The sequence below is a fragment of the Pteropus medius genome, unplaced genomic scaffold (assembly GCF_902729225.1).
Source record: "Pteropus medius unplaced genomic scaffold, Ma_sr-lr_union100, whole genome shotgun sequence".
NCBI lineage: Eukaryota > Metazoa > Chordata > Mammalia > Chiroptera > Pteropodidae > Pteropus > Pteropus medius.
In genome coordinates, this window is record NW_024340696.1 from 26165095 (window position 1) to 26177540 (window position 12446).

The 12446-nt window shown below is 34.0% G+C and overlaps 1 protein-coding gene and 1 pseudogene across 2 annotated transcripts in view; both read right to left on the reverse strand.

The window, feature by feature from the left end:
- Positions 1-12446, reverse strand: part of PDSS2 (decaprenyl diphosphate synthase subunit 2) — a 204461-nt gene that overhangs the window by 135815 nt on the left and 56200 nt on the right. The gene's annotated exons all lie outside the window — the stretch shown is intronic.
- LOC120609652 (uncharacterized) lies at positions 8909-9027 on the reverse strand (annotated as a pseudogene).

Consider the following 12446-nt stretch of genomic DNA (forward strand, 5'->3'; position numbering starts at 1 on the left):
TAACATGTCAGTCATGCCAACGTTGAGAAACCCTAATTTAGAGAATGTACTGAATACAATACCTTACAGGAGTACTATGAAGCCTAAACACAAACATTTAGCATGCAAAAAGCTAAGTATACTCCCTGGCACTTGCTATGTGTTCAATATGCATTAGTTATTACTATTATTAGTATTACTACTGTTATGCATAGTCCATGATTTTGGCTTTAGTGAAAGCTGGAACAGATGTAATCCTATTTTACCTGTCCCAGTATAAAAATATTAACTTTTAAGACATTGAAAGATTGTTTTTGAAGAATATAGCAAAAGCTTCTTGAGCATCTATGTAGGCAACAGGTATGTATAAACATGTGGATGTATATACACTACCACTTAGGATTGGGAAAAATTAGTTCTAAATTTTCATGTACAGTAAAAACAACAGTAAAACATATATTTTACTTCTTTCTTCCCTAGGCAGGATTCCCAGGAATATCAATTGATTTTTACTCTTATTACAATAAAGTATTTTTTAGTAGCCATACGTTTTTTAGTCAGAATCATTCTGTTTACAGCCAAATACTTCCTTGCTGTAATTTTTCTCATATTAGCTAATATGACAGCAATAATTAAACATGGTTAGCCACTGAAACTACATTTTAACTGCCTTTCCTCCCTAGATACCATGTTATTATATTTGTTACCTCTTTATACTCCTTTTTATTGTTACATTAATAAAAAGTTTTTCTGAAAAGGCAAAACCTTTACTTATGAAAAGATAGGTGGCACCCCTCAATAGGATACCATTAACATTTTCTCTGAACTTCTTGAAAATGCCAAATATTCTCAAATTAAGAGCCCCTCTTTTTAATTCATGAAATCCTGAGGTAAAATATCAGACTAGAAATAATAAATGAATTTTACAGAGAAATGGCTTTTAGAAAATCACTGGAAAATTTTAAATGCATTTTTCTATTCTTTTTCTCAGGAAAAAAGCTTATGACTTTAAAAGGTTGGAGAATTTAAGCAAACACTCAGTGGTTTTGGAAATGTAGTTACCATGGCAACCAACATGGTCTTCTTTATATAGCATTATAAACAGATGGTAAAGAGTGGTCATGTTTGTTTCTTTGCCAGTATATCAATAAAACTGCTGTAACACTGTATTGAATACACTTGAACTATTTAATGAATTTATATATGCTAACCACAAAATCTAGTAATTTAAAATATATAATTAACTAGTATCTGGTTTTTTTTTTCTTTTTAATAAACACATGAAGATCTTGAACAGTGAAATCACTATACTCCATAGAGTCAACAGTCTTCCTTGGCAAGACTTTGTACAAATGTTTTCTCAGCACTTGCCATGCAGGGCATATCACCACAAATATGAATCTGATCAGGAGAAAATAATGGATTAAAATAATAAAAGTGGAACCATGTCTGTAAATATATTCCTTGGCCTTTTTCTTTAAGAACAAATGATAAATTAAGAAGCATAAAGAGTTTCTTTACAATAAATAGTAGGTTGTAAAGCAAATGGCAAAATTGTTGTTTAAAAATCAGATTCCATTCCATGTACATAGTAGTGGCTTTCAGAAGTGCAGGTGCTCTGAATTCCACTGGTTTAACTGTGGTGACTTGCTAGGTAATATTTGCTAGAAAAGTAAATTAAGCCAAGAAATTATAAATGTAATTAGTTTGGCAGTAAAAGTTTGAACAGCCAGTTCCTGCATGTATTATCAACACACTTGAGGCAGCGCCCCAGCTTTCAGAAGGCAGTTAGAAGGAGCTGTCTATGAGGCCATGGCTCCGCAGAGGGATTGGCAACCCTTACGAATAGGCCTACCTTGGAGGTTTTGACATATTTTCCAAGCCAGGTGAGGAATGCTTACCTTAAAAAGAACTTGGGACAGTATTTACTATCTTAATGGCCATTTTGACTACACTTATAAAACAACTTTGGTAAATGGTACCTGTCCTACATTCTCCCTCTCATGCAACTATCCCTAAACTTGCTGATTTTTATCTTTTATAAATTCTTTATATTCTTCTCACATCAAAGTAAGTTCACTGGAAGTGAGATTTTGCATTGTGCAGACAATCCATGATGGGAATACAGAAAAAGGGCATGCATATTTATGAAAGGAGTGAATTTGGATGATGTAAAGTATGTCATGGTTTAATTAAAAAACAAAACAAAAAAATTCAGTTAAAACATTTTAAGACTGGTAGTCTGTCCTAAATTTACATTTGACTAAAAACTAGGAAGATTTTTAAAAATTATATATCTTGGATGAGCTACAGTGAACTCCACAGTCTACCAAAAAATGCTGCCATAAAACAATTTCAGGGAATTATTTAAATCTGGAAAACCTAGGAAAGCACCTTTTTTCTCATATGAGGCTGGAGAGTCTGCAATAAGGCACCAAGCTCATCCACTCCCAAAATATGCCTCCTCTAGCAGATGATCACTACTGAGTGATCACATGACCAGAAGCCATTTTCAAAGGGTTTTCAGCTTGTCTTCTTCTATAGCACTTGCAGTGTGGGAAACTAGCAACCAATAGCCCCTAGTTTAGCTTAAGTTCTGAGTGGTTCTCAATCCTGATGACAAACAGAATCACATGAAGAGCTTTAATATAACAGTAACCCACATTCCAGGATATGCCAATCTAGGCAGGATCACCAGGGGTGGATGGAGTCCAGGCATGAGTATTTTAAAAATACTCCTGGGGTGAAATTCTAATATGCAGCCAGTGTTAAAAAACACCAGAGAGACTGTGATTCATGTTTATCTTTACCCCTGATGAGAAAGAGATCTCACATCGCCATCTTTGCAGGATACACAATTCAGTGTTAGATTTCCTTTTCATTACAGGGAGGCATAAGACTGAAGAAAAGGCATTGCTGAACTGAATTATTTGGTAGTAAATTTTATTGTAAAGAAGTTCAATCAACACAATACAAGACTGTGGTGTGAAAAAAAAACTTTCCCTATTAACTATTCCAAATAGTAATGTTTATCTCTTACAAAGATTATCATTATCAGGAAGATGTGTGAATAGTAAATTTATTTTCACTCTATTTGGGAGGTACTCAATGTTTGAGCTGGTTACCAAAATAAATACTTTCTGGGTTCCCAATGTACTTACCAGATATTCTGAAGAACTGACTTAAAGGATCAGCAGGGTAATTCTCACTTATTACTTCCCAGATATATTCTCTTTTTCATGAATGACCTTTAAACTATCACCAACAGTAGTGAAAATTCAGGTGTTTGGAGAAAGAAAAGCCACAGAGGTAAGGACATTGTTTACCTTCTGTAGCATACATATAAAAATAATTTTTAAAAATCTGCTAATATACTGTCCTCTAGAAATGAATGCCATAGATCACAAATGTTATTTTAAGCAACACATTCATCGCAAAATTCTACCATGTGGAAAAATGCAAACGTCTAGTAGATTGTGATAATTTTTTATGTATGTGGTTTTCTTCTTTCAAATTATTTGCAAGAAGACCAATGCTTTTTTGCTTGATATGATATAGCAACTAAAAATAAAATTATTACAAACTCTCCAAATCGTCAGCAAGAGAATAGGGAGAAGAGTGTACAGTTGAGGAATCTCAGAAGATGAGCCTTGATGGTTCGTGGGCCTTGGAATTCACTTGTACAGTTTTGTTTGTTTTCTTATATTTCCACAAGCTACTAAAATTCCCACAAGTCATTTATTCTTTCCCTGAGAAACTTTATTTGGCTATTTGTGTGTCTGGTGCTATTAACTCATCATAATTTTACATCAAATCCTCATAACATAATTGAGGTTTAATCCTAAAAAGAATTCAAAACACACAAAACAGGAAAAAAATATCACCCTAATGCATTTGGGAAGAAACAACCTATTAAAGAGAATAAGTGTGTCTGGCAGAATTCTAGAAATGACAGAAAACAAGAGGAAACAACATTTCTTAATGTTATTTAAATATGCACACAGGAGACAGGAAGACGTGCTAGGACAGAGAATCAACAGGATCTCCAGTCTCCCTGCACATCAAATAGGGCTTCATTAACAATAAAGGAACAGGTGTCTTGGGACCCACTTATACAGGCTATTAACTATTATAAGCGCTGCTACCCAAATTTATTTTAGTACTGATTAAAAATAAATACAAATTTAAATTCCATCTATTAGCATGTGAAAGGAACGCCGAGCTTTCCAGAATCTAATTTAATACAAAAATATTTTTCTATGGTCCTGACCACAGAGGATACTGAAGTTCATATATAATATTTCGTAAGTCCCAAAACAAAGACCTTCATATTAAACCTCATTTGAATGTAAAAAAATGATGAATGGCCCTTTGTCTTGACCTAACAAGACCAAACAAGCTTTATTTACTAAAAACTAAATTTTTACTCAAACTTAAACACATAATAAAACAAACATGCACGACCAAATTTTAAAAGTGGGGGAGAGAATCACACACACCAACCTACTTTAAATTCAGTGCATTTCACTACACTTTATACTACTTATTTTGAAAAACATGAGCGACAATTATCTTCTGATAATTTTCACTGTCTCATCTATAAATACTGATTAGTAAATTAAATATTTGAACATTTATCAGAACTCTGTACATCTTACTAAAAAATATTTAGAATGTTAGAACTGGAACCGCAGCACAGATAATCTATTTCAATAGTTTTCTACACAATGAGAAAATAAGGTACAATGAGGCTAAGTAATTTGCCTAAGGTAAACATAATAGCAATATTTGACCACATAAATTGTCAAAATACTATTATACTTATTTTATAGTATCATAGTATCTATCATCCAAAGATGTGAAAATTCAATGTATTAATTGTTGTTGATATTATTTCAAACCGTTATATTTATCTGCATCTAGTTTTCAAAAAAAATCATTTCGTTTATTCACTTATATATGTTCTGATATTGACATTATTTCCATTTATTCTAGAACTATCAAGTGATTACTGTTTTTTGTGCCACTCTACAGAGATGGTGTAGCATGATATACATCCGTAAATACCTTGTAAAAGCCACTGTAGAAATGAAGTAGTGAAAAATGAGATTGATGAGGAAGCCAAAGACAGAATCATGATTCTTAAAAATATGGTGATATTTTAATAAAAATAATTTGAGACATAAAGAACTAAAATGGCGTAGATGATAGAGGCTCTGTTCATCCCTCTGGCGACCAAATCAAAGTTGTGATGAAAACAAGGAGCAGCAGCAAGGAAAAATCGCCTGGAATCTAGATGAACAAGCCATACAACTAAGGAGAAAACCAAGAAAGTACCCTGCAACGGCAGAAGGTAGGACCAGGCAAGGTCGCGGGGCTACCTGGTCTCGAGCAGCTGACTGAGATGGAGGATGCGGCAGACGCCTCTTAAAGGGGTCGTGTCCGTGAGCAGATTTTCCCGGTGACCGACCTGCTCGCTTTGAGCACCAGTGCCAATTAGGCTGCGCACAGGGGCGCCACGGACTTACAAGGAGACATTGTCAGAGTGAGGGCCAAATCGAGACTCGCTCTCTACAGAAGTGCCGGCAGTATGCATTGTTCTCAGTTGAGCCCTCCCCTCTTCCAGTGCGTGGACACAGCACCGCCATTGCTGTGAGATCATCAGACTGGTTAACAGAGGTCCCTCTGCCCAGAAGATTCCCTGACACTCCACCTCCCCAACTCACAGCCCCACCCAAGCCACATCCAGGTTTATCCTCAGCAAGTCAAGTGCTCCTTGTTGAGCAGTGCCTAGACTCACACTGGAGGCAGCTGGCTTCGGTTTCTGGTGTGGCCTTTTGAGGCAACTATAAGCATCTGTGGATTGCTTGCTGAATCTTAACAGGTGGCCCTGGAGGGGCAGAGGCTTGATCTAAATTTGGCCTGTAGCTGAGCCCCTCTCAGGACTGTGACACTAAATACCTATTTCACAAATCCACACTAATAAGACCAGGAGACTTAGGAGCTTTGCTTAGTACATAGAAAGAGACACGGAAAGGGAGCCAAAATGGAAAGACAAAGAAACAGAAACCATATGCGAGAACAGAACAGAGATCCAGATATAATGGAGTCAAGTAAACTAACAGATGCAGAGTTCAAAACACTGGTTATAAAGTGCTCAATGAACTTTTGGTTAAATTCAGTGAGAATGTCAACAAAGAGATAAAATATGTAAATGGAAATTGAAATTATAAAAGGGAACCAGTCTGAAGTGAAGAACACATTGTCTGAGATAAGAAGTCTGAGATAAGTTTTTCAAAGGAATAAACAAAGTGAATAAAGAAAAGGATCAAATGCCCTATCTAGAGGACAGGAAAGCCAAGGACATGCAATCAGAATGGCAAGAGATAAGATGCCAAGACTATAAAAATAATTTAAGGAGCATATGGGACACTAGTAAGGATCCACATAGCCATCTGATCAGCGTAAGTGAAGAAAATCAAGATGTTGAACAGCTGTTTGAAGAAATAATGATGGAAAAATTCCCTAACCTGGTGAAGGAAATGGACATAAAACCCCAGGAAGCTCAGAGAATTCCAAAAATCAGGGATCCAAAGAGGCCCACACAAAGACACAGCATAATTAAAATGCCAAAGGTTAAATACAAAGAAAGAATATTAAAAGCAGCAAGAGAAAAACAGATAGTTACTTATAAGGAAACACCCATAAGACTGGCAGCTGATTTCTCAAAAGAAACTATGCAGGACAGAAGGGCTTGGCAAAAAATATTCAACAGGATGAAGACCCAAGATCTACAACTAAGAATAATTTATCCAGCAAAGCTATCATTTAGAGTTGAAGGATAGATAAAGAGCTTCCCAAACAAAAATAAGCTAAAGGAATTTGTCACCACCAAGCCCGTATTACAGGAAATGTTGGAAGGACTTCTTTAAGAAGAAAAAACATGTATCAAAAACAGGAATAAAGAATGCTAACAACTACATTCCTATTAATAAGTACCTCAAATGGAAAAGAATTAAGTGCTCCAACTAAAAGAGTGGATGAATGGAAAGGAAAACCAGACTCCTACATCTTGCCTATAAGAGAATCCTTCAGATTAAAAGATAAAGACTAAAAGGAAGGGGATGGAAAAATATATTGCTTTGATGGACCCAGAAGGTATTTAAGTCAGACAGAGAAAGATAAACACTATATAATTTCATTTATATGTGGCATCTAAGGAATAAAAAGAACAAACTAATCAAAAACAGACTCACAAATACAGTGGGCAATTTGGTGATGGACAGAGGGGAGGGGAGTTTGGGGGCTGGGAGAATGGGGTGAAGGGTTAAAGAAGTACAAATTAGTAGGTGATAGATGGGCATAGGGATGGGGAACACAGCATAGGGAATGCAATTAGAATGAATATGTTGGCTAGGTAGAGGGTCAGGGGAGGGAAGGAGCAATGGGGGTGACCGTTTTACGAACTATATAGATGTCTAACCAATGTACTGTATACTTGAAACTAATTAAAATAAATTAAAAATAAAAAAATAATTTGATAAGATCAGGATTTCTCAACTTCAACACTGTTGGCATTTTGAGCTGGATAATTCTTGTTATAAGAGGTTGAGTATTGCAGGCTATTTGGTAGGATCCCTAACCTCTACCCACTAGATGCCAGTAGCATTCCCCAGTTGTAATAATCAAAAATGTCTCCAGACATTGTCACATGTCTTCTGGGCAGGGCAAAGTCATCCCTGGTTGAGAAACACTAGATAAGACAGACTAATATACCTTATATTGCTTTTTAAGCTAATGATACATACTAAACATCACCTAGAAGCAGAGCAAATCTGAAGCTTTTAGTATTCTTTGAAAGAAAGCTTCAGTTCTAAGGCATCAAGCACGAGGGTATTAAGTAAAGGAAGAAAATCACAAATTCAATATCAAAGTGTGGCTTGGGTTTTGATTCTATGGTTTTCTGTTACTAACTGCCAAAAAGTCCAAAGAAATCTGAATAGGTCCATATTCCTAATGAGAGATAGGCTAACTTTCATTACATTAAGGTTTCTCAAATTAGAAATGGTTCCACTCCCCTCTCCAAGAAACCCTTAGCACTTCCTTTCCTACTCTAAAAAATATAATAACCTGTCATTTTCCTAATGCACAAATTTCAATCAAGTAGAATTGCAGGCTGATGTCCAGGAGCAAGCCATTTAGTTCATATATAACCTATCTAATGGTCTAGGAGCATTGAAACAATGTGGTTTTGTTCCCTGTATATTAATTTTGTGGGAAAAAATTGTGATAAAACTATTCTCAAGTTTCACATCTTCCAAAGATCTCAAAAATACTGAAGGTTTATTATACTGGAGATTTCTAAAATGTTAGGTCAGGAATCAAATAATTGAGGTGGTAAGCAAATGTTAGGTCTATATAATTATGAAGAGAAAGAACTGACCTCCTCTGTCAAGTGCATCTTCTTCTGTTGCTCTCTTCTCTAGCCTTCTCACCCGCAGAAGTATAAAACTGAACAATCATTTGGTAATGGTGGAACCTCATTAAAAGTCTGGGGCACAGGGCATATGAAAGTACTCTACAAGAAGACCACTAAGAGAGAAAGATGGAAAAGAATGTTTCAGAATCACTAACCAAACATGAGTTGGCTCAGGATCAAATTTTAAAATAATTAGGCCCAGTAGAGGCATAGTCCATGAGAAAGGCCTGCCATTTAGTGCCCCCCTCTGCTTCTAGGAAGCTATAGGCTGTGCATTAAAAGAAAAGTCTGAATAATTAATGGATTTAAAATATAATTATCAAGAGGAGAGTGTTGCTTATTATTATTATTATTATTTATTTATTTATTTTAGATGAAGTAACCCTTGGTTGACCTCATAGATTACAAGGACCTTGTCAGCTTACGATCCCTTATTTTTTTATTTTTTTATGCCTACAGCACCTGGTCTTCCTAGGTGGTCTCCCATCCAAGTACTAACTGGGCTCGATCCTGCTTAGCTTCCGAGATCAGATGGGATTGGGCTTGTTCAGGGTGGCATTACTGTAGACGCTTATTTTGGTTTTGCCTTCACTTGAAAAGTTACCAAGTGGTCTCCCTTTTTCATGCTTAACAAACTTGTTTCTTCAACATTGTGAAAGAAGAAAGAGGTCTGTGTTTTTGCAAAGGGTTGCCTACAGGCTGAAAAGTTCTTTTAACATTGTTTTGTTTGACTCTATGTATAGTGATGTCTCTAACATTAGAAATTTGGACATAATCTGCAAAATCTGAATTTACATAACTGGGCAGTATTTCCTTTAACAAAGAATAGCATTTTATGGTAAATGAAAATTTAATTTCAAATGTTAGATACAGAGAAATCTGATTTAGATGAAAGAATTTATTTTTAGTTGCAGAAAATAGCAATGCCAAACTATTTTGCATTTAATGCTATAATTTACATATATTACAATATTCATGACACATGATAAATACCCAAATCCTATTTGTAAAACTTTCACTGTGAAAAATTAGAATTTTAACAAAATGGTGCTTCACATTTTAATACTTTTCATTTAAAAAAATAAACACACCAGTTTGACAAATGATATTAAACCTATTACAAATAACTTCCGATTCCTCTGCTATTTCTTGAGTAATTCTACATATCAAAGGTAAACACCATACATATGTTAATAAATTTCTAAATTTATAAAAAAATAAATGAGCATCCTGCATTTTAAGTACATATTGTGGACATTTCACACAGGTACAGGATTAATTTACCCAAGGAATCTTTTGTTATAACAGGCAACATGCTGCCACAAACTAAAGAGGAAAGAGCTCTGAAATAATGCTCTCTGACCCATTTCACTTACAAATTTGTGCTTCAAGGAAAAGTTTTAGGGTTGACATTTTCTACTTGACCCTACAAATGTCTTTGCTCTAAAGTATTTTTCATGTGAGTAACAAATCATCTACATTTCTACACAACAGAGGTTAATCCCTCCTACCAAAAGACTAAGCAATAAAATATTATTTATAAATAAATCAACATAAAAGGTAGGATCACACATATAACACAACCAAATTACTAGTGCTTTTAGATGTATAAAGACTTTTGACTACATCAGGATTGAGTGAGATGTTTGACAAATCTCCTTTCAAAAAGTAACTATAAAACTGGAAAAAACAGTCAAAAGCAATAATTTTAACACTCTGGAATTCAAAGGCATATACTTTATGAAAACTATTAAAGTTCATGGAGGAACACTATGAGCCTCAGAGACCTATAAGACAACATCAAGTGTGCTAATACATGTGTAATAAGAGTTTCAGAAGGTAAGGAAAAGGAAGAAAAGAACGAAAAAAATATTTGAAGAAATACTGGTCAAAAATTTTCTAAATTCGATGAAAAACATTAATTTATAGAGCTCAAGCTACTTAATGAAACCACACATAGGACAAACACAAAATACCTAGACACATCATAGATGAAATGTTGAAGGACAAAGAGAAAATATTGAAAATAGTAAGAGAAAAATGACTCATCATATAAAAGAGAACTATAATACAATTAATGGCTGATTTCACGCCTGAAATGATGGAGGCCAGAAGTCAGTGGAATCATATATATTTTAAAGTAAAGGTGGAAAGAGGCTTGGCAACTAACAATTCCATATCTTATAAAACTATTCCTTAAAAATAACAGTGAAATAAAGACTTTCTGAGATAAACAAAAGATGAAGAAAATTTGTTGTTGTCAGACTTGCCTTACAAAAAATTCTAAGGGAAGTCCTCCAGACTGAATGGAAGTGACATCAGACAGTAATCTGAATACAAGTGAAGAAACAAAGAGCATAGAAATGGTGAATATGTGGGTAAATGTACAATACTCTGTATATATTTTTCCTCATTTCTTCTCTTAAATTTATAAATGATATAAGATTTCATAAAACAAAAATTACAAACTATACTGAGGGGTTTATAATACATACAGATATAATATATATAACAACAATAACTCAAACAAAGGGGAAATGGAGATAAATTGGAGCAAGTTTCTATATTTTGCTGGAATTAAAGTTAGTATTATTCTGAAGTAGAATGTGATAAATTAAGATGCATTTTATAATCCCAAGAACAACCACTAAGAAGATAACACAAAATAACTTAAACACAACAGACAAATTAAATGGTATACCAAGATATATTTATTTAACATAAAAGAAGGGAAGTACAGGAGAAACAGAGGGACCAAAACCACAGGAGATAAACATAAAATAGTGAAATGCCATATTTAAATCCATTCTTATTGACATAATAATTAAATCAGATATGAGTGGACTACATAACTTACTCAAAAGTCAAGGATAGTCAAATTAGATTAAAAAGTAAGAACCAAATATACACTGTATCCAAAAGATACACCTTAGACACAAAGATATAAAAAGGTTAAAAGTAATGAGAGAAAATGATATGCCATGCAAATAGTAACCATAAGAGAGTTGGAATGGCTATGTTAATATCAGACAAAATAGACTTTAAGACAAGAAATGTTACAGGAAACAATGAAGGACACTTAATAATCATAAAAAATATAGCAATTATAAATATATACATGCTAAAAATAGAGACCTCAAATGAAAGAAAAACAGAAAGGAGAAATAGGCAATTCAGTAATAAAAGTTGGAGATTTCAATACTCCACTTTCAATAACTGATAGAACAACCACACAGAAAATCAATAAGGATATATAGAGTTTAACAATTAACATGATGTAATTGACATTTACAGGGTACTCCACACAATGAATGCAGAATACACATTCATTTTAAGTACACGGGGAACATTCTCCATATGTTAGACCACAAAACAAGTCTCAAAAACTTAAGCAGACTAAATCATTAAAAGTACGTTCTCTGACAACAACAGAATTAAGTTAAAGATTTTAAGTATAAAGATATCTGGAAAAACTCATATATTTAGAAATCAACCTAAGAGTCAAAGAGGAAATCATAAAGAAATTTAAAAAAAATTTTGAAAATGAAAACACAGTATATCAAAATTTATAGGCTGCAACTAAAGAAGAGCTTAGAGAGAAATTTCTAGCTTGCAATCAGAAAAGTCTCAAATCAGTTATCTAAGCTTCTACCTTAAGAAACTAGACAAGAAGAGCAAACTAAACCCCAAATAGGCAGAAAAGGAGTAAATAATAAAGTTTAAACTAAATATCAATGAAATAGAAAACAGAAAAAAAATAGAGAAAAGAATCAATGAAACCACAAAGTGGCTATTTGAAAAGATCAATAAAATTGACACACCCTTGATTAGCTAGACTAATTAAGAGAATAGGAGAGAATACACAAATTACCTAATTCAGAAACAAAAGAAGAGACCTCACCACTGACCCTACAAGAATTAAAAAGGCTATAAGAAAATATTATGAATAACTTTATACCAATAAATTAGACAACTTAGAATTAATGGA